Here is a 16574-nt window from a genome sequence, read left to right on the forward strand (position 1 = left end):
TCCTCCGAGCATCTCCTTCACTGTAAAATATCTCCCGGCCTGAGAGGCGGCGTCACCATCTAAGAGACCCACCTCCCCCTTCAGGGGAGAAATGAAAATATTTTAGTAGTCATAGTTTTAGTAACCTTCAGCTTGTGGCGTAAGTTCTGAATAGGGATTTAAATGAGCCGTAAGTGATTATATGGCGGTGATCATTGTTTTAACAGGAAGTACAACTAGAATGAGCCAACGGCACGTGGTGTTCCCAAGTAGTCATCATTCCAAGTACTAACCACGCCCAATGTTGCTTAACTTCGATATCGGACGAGAACCGGTGTATTCAACATCGTATGGCCGTTGGGAACGGAGCCATAACTGAAGATATTCAGGAGATCAATACTTTTTCACTAGACTTGGATAGCAATGCAACTAAACACCAGAATAATAATAATAATAATAAAAATAATAATAATAATAATAATTTATTGCTTTTTCCCAAATAACTACGTTTAAGCCCGGCTCTGCGGTGTAGGGGGCAACGCGTCCTACTGTCACATGGCGGCCCCGGGTTCGATTCCCGGCCGGGTCAGGATTTTTTTAATTGTGATGATTAATATCCCTGGCCTGGGGACTGGGTGTTTGTGACGTCCTTAATCTTCCTTTCTTCACACATAACATTCCACACTGCCGCCACTGCAATTACACGCAGGTTCATACAATATGGTGCCAGTAGGGGCAAACAATCCACTGGGTCGACGAGCCGAACAAATAGCTTTAAAAAACAACTATTCTAAAGTGTTCAAAAGCAGTGAGGTGCTGGAATTTTGTCCCCGCAGGAGTTCCCCACGTGCCGGAAAGTCTAGTGAAACGAAGCTGGCGTATTTGAACTCCTACACATACCGCCGGACTGAGCTGGATGCGAACTCGTCAACATTTACTGTGAAAACCAGCACTCCACCGCGTGTGCCTCTCAGCGTTGTTAGAACCTGCCGAGTTGTTCTAAGGAGGATCATTGATAATTAGAATATCTAGAAGTACTACGTAATGAAGGCAGAATTATGTTATAAAAAACAGTAGCAGAAGCGGTTGAAATTCCAAACAGTCATCTACATTTTAATGATATTTATGTTCTGTTTGTTTAAATATAGAAATATACAGGTTCGGAACATTTATTTTTGAACAAATATCAGTTTGAATTATCATAAAAATATTTTTAATAAGCGAAAAAATTTTAACAGAGGCCATCACAGTGACAACGCCAGCGATTTATTTACGGTCAAATGGTTTCATAATTATCATTGCAAATCATAGCCTGTAGTGTTCTGTTGATAAAAATTAGAATAAATTGTGTATCTATCCCATCTGAATAAATCCACAATCAGTAACATAAATATTTACTTCATACATTTATAACAATGTGAAGCGTTCAGAGCTATCGTTCTACCTATATCTAATTATGGCCGTGAGACCTGGACCCCTGAAGAAAGGTGTCAAGAGTAGGCTGAGTGCATTTGAGCTTTGCTTTTGACGGAGTTTGCTGAGAACTCAGTGAACAGCCAGAAATAGTAATGAGAAAATAGTGGGCAAATTAATACTTGAAAGTGAATTTGATGGTGAAAAATCTACCTTAATTATTCCACACGTTGAGAAGCTCTTCCCCGAAAAAGGACGGCGGGTAACAAAAGTGGAACTAGGACGTAACTAACGCGTTGGTTATATAGTGTAAAAGGATACTGAGACAATTAACTTTGGGGTAGTAACAGAAAGGTACAATGCCGATGCAGTGACTACAATTTGTGTGGGGCGAGCGGCGAGGCAAGCAATACCCTTGTCGAATTATTAAGGCTCGCGATAAGGAAGCCTCTGGCTAACACTGGAACAGGTACCCCGAATGATCTGGAAGTGAAAACGGTGAGAATCCAACACTAGACTGTATAAAGAGCGAAGCAGGTGATCGCGATTCACTAGGATTAAGATGGTCTTGATTACGCGAAATGAACCACTATGTGAGAGGCCGTGTTGGAGAGCAAGTGTTTGACGTGTCTGACGTCGTTTGTGAGTACAAACTGTACGAAGTGGAAACCTAGGACACGAGAGATCTTGAAAATAACTGTCAAAATTAGTTTCATAAACTGACTCGATAATAAAAGCACACTACTTAACTGAGTAGGGATTTTAGTCTTAAGGACACCGATGAGTGACCACAATGTACTGATATGACGATCGCTGAACTGAAAGAGGCTCTTCTGAATAGAGCTGAATGGAGACACATGATACTCAACTGAACGGATGAGAAGGGATTTGTGACGAGAACGTTTGTTCTACTGTACCACTATACTCAGCGTCTGCGATTTGAGCAACGCCGATAGCGTTCTGCGTTGCCATGCCAGGTTCTCGGACTACATACGAGGGCAAGTGTGAATAGACGAGACATTGTACCTCAGTGTCTTCAGGTCATAGACATAACACGTCGAAGGCTCTATAGTGTACCGTATGATCAACTGAAAAGGCAAAGGTTCTGAACACTACCGGGGATTGGTAAACATCAGAAGTCACTGTGCAGATGGTAGAAAAGTTTACGTACCTTGTAAAATATTTAACAGGAAGGAACAGGAGGAGCGAGGAGATAATGGAGAGGGTAAGAAAGATGAAGAATCACTACCTTGCGACCAGAGAAATGAACAACAGAAACATATCAACGGACGCAAATCTCGAGCACTATAAACAAGAGTGAGCAACGCAGTACTGTACGTGGCCGAGACGATGCGACTATGAAGGCAAGTGGAGAGCAACTGGAGAAAGAAGAAAAATCTTGAGGAAGATAGTGGGACCTAAAAGAGTGGTGAAAATAGGAACTAAGCATAAGGGCCGAACTATACCGAAACAGGAGGAAGAACGCAGAAGAAATAAGACTCAAAAGAGCAAGTTTTGCAGGACATATGATCAGAATGAGTAGAAGAGCATGGAAGGACGAGGGAAAAGACGGGAACTAAGAGGCTTGTCGAACTCTCCAAGTAATGGACTGAGATTTGGATCAAGGTGGAAGTGACAGAGAACACGCGAACAGGATAGAGAAGCACGAATGGGGGAGTCAAGAGAATATGATACTAACAGTATCAGCTGCAGAACGGGAGAGAAGGAGACAGAGAGGACGAAGAGGTTCTGGAAAGAGGCGAAGAAACCCAAACCATGACAAGAGCTTCGCGTGGCCCTACAGACGCCGTAACGAACGAAGTATAACCAACTGAATTTTATTGGAAGCCGTGAACCTATCCTTTCTCAAAGGTGACATAAATGTGGAGAAACAATTTAAAGAATATTTCTCATATACGCGTTATTGCCCTGGTGTTAATGTGTGAGGAAAGACTTCTGCTAACGTTGCTTCACCTAAAAAGGTATGCGATATTCTATGAATCAATTTGATGGAAGCCGTACTTCATTATTAAGCAGATCTTGCTATAATAACTGATACAATGTACTTCATGCATACGTACTTGTTTCAATTTTAAAGTAGGTCACTCTATTCGAGCACCGTGACCTCACGGACTACTTTACAATGCCATTTTTTTAATTTTTCGGCCTAAAGTCGTGATTTCGGTCATATACATCGCTCAAATGGACCATATACGATGTGTTTAATCTGATCCACGCAGGATCCTTGGTCGAGGCGGCAAAGATGTGCTCGGTTCACCCGAAAGAATATCGGTTCGATTTCCCGTCAGGAAGTCGAAAACTTAAGAAACGAGATTTCCACTTCCGAAGGTGCACAAGGGCTTGAGGTTCACTCGGCCAGCACAAAAAATGAGTATCAGGTTAATTGCTGGGACCAAAGGTAGCCGGGCGTTGAGCTAACCACTCTACCTCACCCAGTGCCGAGGTTACTTAGTTGCCGTCATTTTCCACTCCTCCTAGGACCTCCATTAATCATGCATCATTAAACACAACATGCCTTATTCCGACGGGACCTCCTTGCAATCTCGACTTCTTGGTCTCCTGGCATGATGGATTTATTTACGGCGCACGCCTAAGCTGTGAGCATACGACTCTGTATTCTTCACAGCAATATTTTATTAACACATTCGTACTCCCTTTTTCATCCTATTATCAGCGCTTATACTTAATTTTCTCATGTAAATGTTTGTGACACGCACACATTACAATAATTTCAAAATTGTTACATTACTCTTAAATATTCAAAAATGTGTATTTATTCCGTATTGCAGTACCTTCCAATTCAGATTAAGAAATAGGTTGGATTGAAGAGCCGTATTCCGTTACCTTACGCGGAGATGTCTCAAAATTTCAGCACAAGTTGAAGAAAGATATAGACTACCAACACTCACCATTTGTTTATAAATCTGGCAATTTCTACCAGAGAAACAGAACATAGTTCATCTTCACGTTCTGTTTTCACCTATTATTAGTCTGGCTGTAAGTCAGAAATTACTGAACATGTAAATACGAGGATTTTACCCGTCTCCTCATTAAATTATTCTATATTATCGTAGCTTGATATGCTTCTTGCTCTGTCATTAATCTGTCTGGGCGGGAATGATTTCCATAATTACGCTTTGCTGCGAGGCTCAACTCTCCATATAAGTGGCCAACGCAGCGAACTTCCTTTTCGTGGATGCTGTGAGAAGTGTCAAGAACGAAACCCTTAAGGTTTGACGTCGACTTTAGTCAAGTTAATAAGAGTGAAATTCTTGTACGTACCAATAAAACTATCGATACACGCCGGCCAAGTGTTGTAGGGGTAGCGAGCCGACCTCTTACCCGGGCGCTCCAATTTCAATTCCTGGTCATATGAGGGTTCTACACTTTCATCGAAGGGCTGGTTTTAAGGTCTACTCAGCCTACGTGTTAACAATTGAGGAGTTATCTGAAGATGAGATACCGACCCAGGTCTAGAAAACCACGAATAACGGCCGAGAGCCATCGCTCGTCATGGCACCACATAATCTGCATATCTACGGACTGAACAGCGGTCGCTTCGTAGACCAAGGCCGTTTAAAGCAGTTGCACTGCGGGGTTTGGTATTTTCAGAGAGGCTGGTGTCCCTTTCAGACGACTTTTCCTGCAGGCAGGAGATACATTGTATGTATTCTACAGCCCCCACCCAACAACATGAACAACATCGTGGTGAAGGGTTAATGTACCTGCCTCCTAGTGGAGGTTCTAAGTCCCATTTACGAATGTCCGGGAGTTTTAATTCTAAACTGAGAGCTGCAACGGTATTCAATCAATATTGTGAGGGTAATTGTGAGGCTGTCTGACGGGGTATCGGATTCAGAAAGCCACGCTATATGGTTGAGGATGTAATTGCACTGACCACACGGTATTCCAATGTCTACAGGTCATTTGACTAGACAGCAGCCGTCTTGGCACTCCGAGGACCCCACGGTCTGCTACTCGCTTCGTTGGTAATTTTTTCTTCACTAAGTGAAGCAGTTTGTTAAAGTATTTATTGAAACACCCTCGTAGTTTTGAGAACGATAGCATTAACAAGTGAGCACTTTGAACATACATAAAGTACATCAATACATACAGTCTGTTTACACACATGTTACGAAAGTATCTCTGTGACAAGTCCTGACTGATGTTCTTTCATCAGGTGGACGGGTGAGAAGTAACATCTTGTGAGAAATAGCGTCAGAAGCCAGCGATGTTCACGTTCGTGGTCTGAGAAATTCAGCAAGTGATCCCCGGATTACCGCCAGGTTTCTGGACGCTCCAATTTATGTCACCGGCGAGATGGCTCGCTAAATTGGCGACGTAGCGACAGATAGCCCTCAGGGCTCAACGACTACAATTTTTGTGTCACGATACATTTTATTTGATCCTTCTCAGGTCTTCAGGACACTCGTAGATATATTGGGATAATTCTGTTAAATAAATGGTGTCAGATTTGGCTTTAATAAAGGAAAACTATCTATCTACATGATACAGATTTACCATTCGTATGAATTGGGAAATACAGAGTGTTTGGGAGATACATTTTCTTTATTCTGCTGATTAGTGTTAGGTCTCAGAATGCATAATATGTCAAAATAATGTGCCCTTTAGACAAGCAACTCGATGTTGAAATCATCCTAGGGGTAAACAAAATATAATAAAGTATGAGAATATATTGTTTATGTATTCCTAAAAAGACAATATATTTTCCTTAACCATCTTTATCCGATCGATTAGATTAGAAGTTTGCCTTTTTCTACCACTGCAAGCGCAAGCGTGGGTCAATCCATTGTTTCTCTTAATCACCACAACGAGCGCTAATGTACATCAGTGCAGAGTTTCACTTAAACCTTTATAACTATATTTGGTGTGGACATTTTTAAAAAGATCGAAAAACTCCTGAGGGTATTGAACCAAGGAACATATTACAGAGAAATTGTTTAAATTACTTAATTTGGCTAGGATTTGAATCAAAATGCCAACGGCCGTGGCCGTGTTGAAACACTGGATCCCGTGAGATCTCCGAAGTTAAGCAACATAAGGCGTGGTCAAGATTTGGATGGGTTGCCATGCGCTGTTGGTGGGGGCTAAGAGAATGGAGGAGCGGAAAGGAACTGGCTACCCTACCGTACGTAAACTCCGGCTCAGACACACCTCTACGGAGGTTCGGACCTGTCTTCGGGCAGAATACACCCTTACCTTGAATCAAAAAGTAAACGAGTAAAGAGACAAGTGATTTAAAGTTGTTTTCCCGGAACTAGCATTTAGGGTGGACCTGAGTTTCGAAATTTGTTTCTTTTTACTTTCATAGAGCTGTTCTGGACCCCTTTAGCACTTCAAATTTTGGATAAAATGAGGACATTGCTTAATTCTACGTTTTTCGTAGTACGGGGTCCCCTACTTTTTCTGCTAAGAAATGTTTCCAATATTTTAAAAAGTCTGAAAGTGGGATGTTTGCAGCTCAGGTAATATTTAATGAAGAACCATTTAGAGATTTGGTGGCAAATATTACAATATATTTCGGTGTGAAAACGTTCGCTTCTTTTAAGTAGAAGGTTTTCTTGCAACTTGCGCATGCATACTACCTGCAGCTGTGGTGCAGTGATGTAATTAGAATCCTAGGTCATTCAGCATTCATACTGTCACTGCCTTCATGCTGTACAGGCCGCACAGCAGAAAGCGCGTCAAGCCGGTCAGCTGATCGATTGGGGCGGTCTAAGCGAATGCAATGCACAGTGATTGAGATCATTCTGCGGCTGTTGAAGAACAGCCACTTTATTTTTAAATATATTCTGCGCATCTTCTCTAAATTTATCAGATCAGGATTCTCGTCTCACTGGTCATACTGAGATGAAACACAATAATTTAGGTTATTTTCAACGTCGTAAGTACCCGGCGAGTTGGCCGTGCTGTTAGGCGCGCACAGCTGTGAGTTTGCATCCGAGAGATAGTGGGTTTGAACCCCACTGTCGGCAGGCCTGAAGATTTTTTCTGTGGTTTCCCATTTTCACACCAGGCAAATGCTGGGGCTGTACCCTAAATAAGGCCACGGCTGCTTCCTTCACACTCCTAGACATTTCCTGTCCCATCGTCGCCGTAAGACCTATCTGTGTCGGTGCGACGTAAAGCAAGTAGCACGTCGAGAGTAATGTAATTTAAAGAACGTAATGTTTTCTTGGAATGTATTCATTGAATAGTTACCATATTGCACGTTTTATATAAATTTCATGTGTAGCGAATTTAATTAAATAACCACATTGCCAAAGAAGTTTTACAAACCATGACGATAATCCATCGTACAAGTAACTATGCACCAATATTCTCATTGCATTTGAATAAGGTCAGGAGACATTTATGGAAGACGAAAATCGTAACGGAATATGCAACTGTTAGGAAGAATACAAGAGTATGTTACACTCATTTTCCTGAGCTGATGGAGAATTCTTCTTTCTACTTTATCTTGTTATATTATTTATCATTGATACAGAACAAGCCTAAAATGATCAGTAACCACGTGAAACTACATTTGTGTTACTCCTTTTCCCTCAAAATTAATGCGAGGTAAAAGGAAAACGCAGTAAAATAATATAGAACTAACTGAGTAAGTGATCCACTAAACGCTAGTTGTGTTTGTCCATACTGACTCGTTTCTTAAACATTTACTCCCCGTTGTGCAACAGAACATAGTCTGACCTCTTAACAAACAGAACTTGTCTAAAACCAGGCGAAGCGGACAATGGAGGGATAAGTGCCTCTCTCCCCAAGTTCGAACAAAATGTGTGTGTAACACCGAATAAAGATCTCCCTGTGGGGGGGGGGCGGTAGAAGAACACCCACAGTATGTCCCGCCTGTGGACTAAAAGGGGCCCGCCTGCTCTTAACTTGGGAGCGTAGTTTGGTGACCACTGGTCATTTAGCTGAGTCCTGGCGTTGTTTTCACTTACTTGTGCCAGGCTGCTCACATTAATCTATACTAGCTGACTTCCCTTGGTCAAATCTTGTTCTTTTCGACCCCGATGGTATAAGGTTGCAATTTTTACGCTCATCGTTGCCCTTGTCTTTTATTACGAATACCTTCATTTTTCGATGTGTTCGATCCTTTCCATGTTCACTCTCTGATTAGTGTTAACAGTGTAGTACTTCCTTTTTAAAACAGAAATCACCACCACCCACCATCCGAATAAAGACATATTAGTAAAAACCACTTCACCTGCTGCAACTTCCCTTGTTCACCCTTTAGAAGTATAACTTTATCGGTAATGGAAAACTTTTTGTGAAAGTTTTTGTGAAGTAATTTTCCCCTACAGATCTCCAGAACCGTAAAGGTACTATTAACCTTGATGCTCTCATACATAATCAGTTCAGGGCCCTCATATTCAATAACATGATTAAGCATGGTTGGAATAAAGCCACGTTTCCAGTTGTATGTGATGCCTTTGTTACTCCCGACAATATTATCTGGGAAACTGAAGATTCTAGTTACTCAGCTCCTAACTGCACAAATTCAACAATCATCCAATGTGCTTATTGTCGCCTGAACATTATAACAGTGTTCTACATCAAGACCCACAAACATGCTTAGGTATATGTGCGAACACCTAAAATTAGCAGAAAAAATCATTATTTTTTAGCTGAGTTTCCTTTCATATTCATTGTTATACAAAATGCATGTCTAAGCTCATAAAAATGCATAATTATCGCTATGAGAAGCTAAACTGGTAGAATAAACTTTGATTTCCATCGTATTTGATTTTCTACTATTATCAGTCAACACACTTCGCGAATGCTATTTGTAAGCATTTTCTGGGGAAAACCATAATAAATCCTGGCTGTCAAAGCCCATTCCACATATCAGTGTTACCAGCTCAACAAACGACGTTGATCGAAAACACTGATCTACAAAGTTTCTCTATCTGGGATGAAAATATGTAATTATAAATGAATTTTAATTGCTAAATTTAAATCTGAAATCAGAATTGCGCTATCAGGGGTAGTTTTCCATAAATCTGAACATATTTTCTATTGCTTCGTATAGGCCGACTAAGGACCACGATATTCAACTATTACGTTTGGGGCGGGTTTTGATGTTTGCCCGGTAACTGCGCATCCTCTAGCTGTGTTCTCTCCTTTGTCCAGAGGGTACCTGTCTTCCTTCTTGGCAGTTTGTCCTGGAACCCCTTTTGTTCAAGCATCCTTCTGAAAGATGTCCACCGAGCTCGATAGCTGCAGTCGTTTAAGTGCGGCCAGTAACCAGTACTCGGGAGATAGTAGGTTCGAATCCCACTGTCGGCAGCCCTGAAAATGGTTTTCCGTGGTTTCCCATTTTTACACCAGACAAATGCTGGGGATGTACCTTACTTTAGGTCACCGCTGCTTCCTTCCCACTCCTAGCCCTTTCCTGTCCCATCATCGCCATAAGACCTACCTGTGTCTGTGCGACGTAAAGCAACTAGCAAAAAAAATAATACAAGTCCGGTCTTTAAGTCTATCTCTGTTCCTCCCAGTTACTGCAGATCTTTGTTCACTTCCATCAACAATAGTGAGTTGGTCTTTTTCTTTTGACAGTAAACGAGAAGCTGGTTGGTCAATCGGTCATGATGCATCAAGTAGATCTGTCCATAAAATGCTAGGCGTCTCTTCCTGGCCAAGTCCGCGAGTTTTTCACAGTATTCGTAAAGCTCATGGTTGGGTAGCCTATTGTAATCATTCCCTTCCTTGACTGGTCCTAATATTTGAACATATATATAATCATATGTGGTATAATTGTTTGAGGCAAATATGGTACTTTTATTAAAAGAAAAAAATAGTTGTCAATATTAACTTTACTATTTCTGACGTTTTTCAGACATTGATGTTATTGTTCAGATAGTGTAGCATGTTAACCTCAAAATCATAGTGAGAATGCAACGATTTCTACCTATTTTAAATGTATTTATTTGTCTTATCAGATATATCTAGTGAGTATTTCTGTGAATATTCCCTTCTATTGTATTTCTACTCGATATGTCTGTATGTTTGACAAAGAAAATCCAGTCCGGTTATGTTACAAGGAAATAACACAAAACTTCCTTGAAAGTAGAAGAGACCCTAATTTTAAAGAGTTTGTTAACAAATGATCATAGCTTATAAAGATTTAGGACGCAATACGTCCTTTAAAGTACATTTAATGGACTTGCATCTAGACTTTCTTCCAGAAAGTTGTAGTGATGTATCAGATGAGCATGGAGCAAGATGTTATAAAAAAATATAGCTACCGTGGAGAAGCGGTATGAAGGGAAGTGAATGCCCAGAATGTTAGCTTATTATTGCTGGAGTGAGAATCGGGACAAGAGGAATGCTTAATACAAATAGAAAGAATTTCTGTCCATATTTTCCATTCTTATAACCACTTTTAAACATTCCTGTCAACTACTGTTAAAAAGTGAAAATATTATGTTCTCACTTCAACTCCCATCTTCTGTTACTCTCCTAATGTTTATATCTCCCTTAATTGAATTTCTGTCAGTATGCCTATGACTAAATTAAGGATATATATATATATCATGATACGGACCTTGAAGATAGACGGTCTGTACAACGTCCCATGAAGGAAGTCCGTGAATTCCAGGAAAAACCGTGGAATAAAGCTACCCCCTGGACAGATTAAAGAAAAATGCGCCAATACTGGAAAAAGATCAAAGCCTAGCAGTTGAACAAGCGAGGTCCAAAGAAGGCCAATTCGGACCAAGAATGAGAAGAAGAAGAACGATACGGAACTCATCATCATCATCATCATCATCTGTTTACCCTCCAGGTTCGGTTTTTCCCTCGGACTTAGCGAGGGATCCCACCTCTACCGCCTCAGGGGCAGTGTCCTAGAGCTTCAGACTCTTGGTCGGGGGATACAACTGGGGAGTATGACCAGTACCTCGCCCAGGCGGCCTCACCTGCTATGCTGAACAGGGGCCTTGATGGGGAATGGGAAGATTGGAAGGTACAGACAAGGAAGAGGGAAAGAAGCGGCCGTGGCCTTAAATTAGGTACCATCCCGGCATTTGCCTGGAGGAGAAGTGGGAAACCACGGAAAACCACTTCCAGGATGGCTGAGGTGGGAATCGAACCCACCTCTACTCAGTTGACCTCCCGAGGCGGAGTGGACCCCGTTCCAGCCCTCGTACCACTTTTCAAATTTCGTGGCAGAGCCGGGAATCGAACCCGGACCTCCGGGGGTGGCAGCTAATCACGCTAACCACTACACCACAGAGGCGGACCGATACGGAACTACGAAGATAAATTAATAATCGGATTACTCTTAAACTATTTCTGATGTTTGAAAACTAAAAGCAGATTTGAATGCAGCGTTAACATGTCTATAAGAATCACATATTTTCCATCCAAAAAATAGGAGTTTTTTATTTTTTGTAGTACAGTGTAATCAGCAAGTGAGGAGTACGAATCCAAGCGCTCAAGAGCTCTTGCGCGAATTGTATTTAGCAAGTATCAACAGCGAAATGTATTCGACAGAATATGAATATCCGTACGTAGTACTTCAGCCGTCATTCACGGTGAAGGCAGAGATAATCTGCAAGTGTAAGGACATTCAAAATATCTTCCTTTCTATGAATCTATAATATTCTGAAAGTGTTGATGAATATTTCAGAGAAAAGAAAGGCTGAGTGAAATTAAGAAACTGCATGGATGAACCAGGATATTACATCACTTGCTTTCAAACGTGGTTCTAATTAGCTTCGAGCTATATTACAAATACTGTGTATATCTACACAGCAGCTGTGTTGAAATTAAAATCATCCAGGCTTAGTTTAATCTGTGAGCGGAGAGATGAATGAAACGTTGAGGCTTAGGTAGTGAGAAGTTTTGTATCACGTTCTGATTTAGCTCACTAAATGAGTTGGCGATGCTTTGGCAGGGTAGCACCTCCCCAGGCACAGCGCCAACTTGTTTTCGCGAGAACACCGGAAGCGTCCAAAGTCTGTAGAGGCTGCGTTTCCTATTTATCGAGCTAAAGTAGGTTGAACAACCTGATCCGTTGAAACGATTCCAAGCAAGCCCCCTCTCACAAGGCAATACAACACACAGGGCGGAGTGCTTCACTCACAAGGGTAACGAAATTGCTTCAAGTTAAAGGACTTGGTTGTTCACTTTAATCTTTGGCCCGTGACGCTGTTTAATTCAGGCCTGAAAGTCAGCGAGGAAGGAAGACAGGAATGCGATGTTTCTCTATCTCGACGAGTGCTCTGCATGGCTGCTAAAGACCCGCTCAATTCTTACGGATATATCTCCTTACTATTTTAAGTTTATTTATTTATTTATTTATTTATTTATTTATTTATTTATTTATTTATTTATTTATTTATTTATTTATTTATTTCACGTCGATTTACTTATTTAAATATTCTCTAGATCTGTTTATTTATTACAATTTTTAACATGTGTCAGCCCTCAGTCTAGCGGAGGAGAGTGTCCCTCTTATTACGAGGCCCCGCGTTTGATTTCCGGCCAAGATAAGCACCTCATTTTTACCTGGATTTGAGTGGTGTTTCGAAGTCCAGTCAGCCAACATAACAACAATTGTCGAACTCTCTGACGGTGGGACAACAGCCCCGATATAGAAAGCCAGGAATAATGAGCTGAGAGGATTCGTTACGATAACCACGCACCACTCGTAATCTGCAGGCCTTCGAGCTGAGAAGCAGCGGTTGGTAGCCCAAGACCCTTGAAGGAAGTAGTGACGTATAGTGCATGCATGCACTCCGCCGTGATGATACAGTAGTACATTATACAGGTATAAAACTCACTAGTTAGAACAGTAATAGAATATGCATCTATATTCTGGGATCCATCATGTAACAAACGTATAAAAGAAATAGAAAATGTTCACGTTAAATTTATAAGATATCTGTATTTTTAACTCAAAAACTAGTGCAAAATATGCGGCAAATATAACAAATTTTGGCATAGATAAGTTGTATACTAGAAAAACATTAACGAGTGTAAAATACCTACATAGAATTCTCAAAGGTAAAGTCGATAATCAAGATTTACTACACCAAATAAACCTGTATGCACCGTTTGGAAGTAACAGAAATAATTTATTTATTAAATGGTCAAACACAAATCACCATATGAATTCACATTTAAACAGAATATGTCAGTCAATTAGTAAAGTGTCAAACGTGGACTAGAGTGTCTTCTTAAGGTCATTCAGAGGAGAACTGACACATAGAGAAGACATCAATTAAACAGAGTAGCATACTCGTGTACCATGAATTATTTAGTCCTTAGATTAATTTAGATTAACAATGTATATTTTAGGATAAATTAAAACGAACAAGTCGAAATATACATTCACCATTGTTCATAGTTCATAAGTATGGTATTAGGTTTCATATTTTAATATTTATTTTAAATTATTTATAAAAATTGGAAATAAGAAATGGAAATGTTCTGTAAGTGGGCAGAAGTGCCTGTTGAACAATAAATCAAATAAATAAATAAATAAATAAATAAATGAATAAATAAATAAATAAATAAATAAATAAATAAATAAATAAATAAATAAATAAATAAATAAAAAATAAATAAATCACTGCTGTGAGGACAGAATGTAAGTCTATTTCAATATTACAAGTTTCAGTTTGTGCATTTTAAACTCTGTTAGAGCAAATAATAACTGTATGTTAGAAGCAAATATCAATATTAGTAATAACAATTTCAAATTTTAATAGAGAGGCGGATGTCTTGAATTCATGCTGGTTGGCAAACTACACGTCTGTGAGGATAGGCCCTACCTAGCAAGCATTTCATACTATGATCTAATTTTACTTTCTTTCCACACTCAAAAGAGTACGGAAAGTGATAATTTACCGTATTGTAATTACTTTCCTCACTGCAATTAGAAACCGTCTCTGATTGTTTGAACTGCGCTTCAGAGTGACGTTAACAAGCATAGTCAGAGAGATCATGAATGAGGAACACCAGAGGCAAACTTGTTAAATTGTTTCTCCGCCTGATTGCAGCACTGTGGTTTTGTATTCATGCCCTGTTCCCGTCATCACAGTACTAACTAACGTAGGCCTATAGTTTAATTCATTCCTAACGAATAAGTATAGAATATGTCTTTGGTGGCTGGGTCCCGGGTTCGATCCCCGGCCTGGTCGGGGAGTTTAATCGCATGTGATTAATCCTTCTGGTCCGGGGATTGACTACTTGTGTTTCTCCCAAAACTCTGCTTTCCATATTCAGACACTGCGAACCACCCAAAAAGACGCAATAGTAATTACACTCCTCCATAAAAGGTTTGTATCAGGAAGAACATCCAGCCGTAAAACACGGCAAAATCAACACGTGCGACACAGTTCGCAGAGGTGTCGGAAAAGAAGTAGAAGAAGAAGATTGATTATTACAGACAATCAGCTTCATCTACGGATCAATGAGGAACAAGTCATTCTGGTTCGTGAAAAATTCCGTTCCAACTCCCGTCAACATGGTTATGATATTTATGTTTGTACTAATGTGCCTTCTGTCCCTTACAAAACAATACTCCGACTGTCATCAGCGTGTAGTAGTTTTTAAGTCTATTTTATTCCACCAGCGCCGTACGATAGCAGACCGGTGCCCTTCCCCTAGGGTACCTGATCTATAGCCCAGCCAACATGCTCCAACACTCTGCAGACGCTATAACTCAGCCACCTGCTAACGAGCCCCAGAATATCTCCTTATAAAATCATCTGTCCTTAGCAACTTAACAGGCCTTGCCGCAACCGATAAAGATGAAGGATGAGGCGAAATTACGTCCGGAGGTGTTCTATTGTTATCTTTGTGTCGTGGCGTTAAGCATTCTGTCGTAGGGAATTTATTATCCTTAAAGAAGAAGCACTGAATTTCGAATAATCATTTATATTATGGAAAAAATAACGCTGAACTTCAGTTGAAATTTGGGAAGGAATGTTTCCATTCACTTATTCTGTTCTTTTTCAACAGCATGAACGAAGTAAGTGAGGGGCTTGGCCTTCAAATAAACATTGAGAAAAGAAATTCATGGTAATCCGTAGGCCTCGGAATTTAGGGAAAACCCTATTTTGTTCCTGAAGGGGTAACTTGAAATAAAGTTGTATTTACACGTTTCATGAGCTTAAAAGATTAAAATCGGTGCTCCTATCGTGCCAAAAATTGTCTAAATTAGTGTTATAACCTATAGCATATTTGCCTAATTCCTATAATTCCGATCTTTTTGTTCCTAAATCGATTGTGAATGGTTTTAATTTATTCAGAAGAACTGAAATATTTACTAACTCGTAAGTATCTTGAACAGTATATCCTTGAAATGCTTTTCAGAGCAAATCTTAAAATTGAGAAGCTGTAAGCCGTGTCACGAGTGTCCCTTGACCTGCTGAAAATAGGAAAGTGTCAGTTTCCAAGTCGACTTTAACTGAAAGGTTACAGGAGTTTGCCCGCTTCACACAAAATTATATTCTGTGACGTTTGTAGCAAATAGGAGAGTGATACTTGTTTGATATTTTCCCCTAAATATTTATTGAATCGGTTATTGTTAAAACGCATTAAGTCACTCATTTTGTCATTCTCATGTTATAAGAGAAAATGAAATCCCCAACAAAGATGCGTCATTTATGTATAAATACCGTACATCTGATGAATAGAATGGATTTGATGACACTGGGAATTACTGGTCTGGTTTAGAAACTCTCTAAATCATTCATTTGTGGGGATTACCAACGTAACTTAATTATTTCTGACCATAAATCCGGGTGGCCTCCATTGTTCAACAAGTCTGATCTATCCATTGAATCCCACGGGAGCGGGGTACCTCGAGAGAAGAAGTGTCACAGTTTAACTACTTTATGTATTCTAGGGTTCTTTTGGTACGTGGATGGTCTTGTAAGCTACAACATCATGTGTTTAACAGTACTCCCAGTGCCACTGAGATGCCAGTAAAAGACCGTGCAAACTGATCTTCCAATTAAAGTAAGAAAAATGGAGGATCTAAAAAAATCGAAGGATGCATGCTGAATGAAGGGGAAACTCAGAGACGTGTATAACGTGTAAATTACTTAAAGAGGATGTTCATTTCAAAATCATTTCTACGGTGTGCACTTTCATGAACACATACTTTTCTTAAGTTT

The 16574-nt window shown here is 40.2% G+C and overlaps 1 protein-coding gene and 1 pseudogene across 1 annotated transcript in view; both read right to left on the reverse strand.

The window, feature by feature from the left end:
* Nucleotides 1–16574, reverse strand: part of LOC136877672 (uncharacterized) — an 814069-nt gene that overhangs the window by 340285 nt on the left and 457210 nt on the right. The gene's annotated exons all lie outside the window — the stretch shown is intronic.
* LOC136877895 (5S ribosomal RNA) lies at nt 224–341 on the reverse strand (annotated as a pseudogene).

The sequence above is a fragment of the Anabrus simplex genome, chromosome 7 (assembly GCF_040414725.1).
Source record: "Anabrus simplex isolate iqAnaSimp1 chromosome 7, ASM4041472v1, whole genome shotgun sequence".
Classification (NCBI taxonomy): Eukaryota; Metazoa; Arthropoda; class Insecta; order Orthoptera; family Tettigoniidae; genus Anabrus; species Anabrus simplex.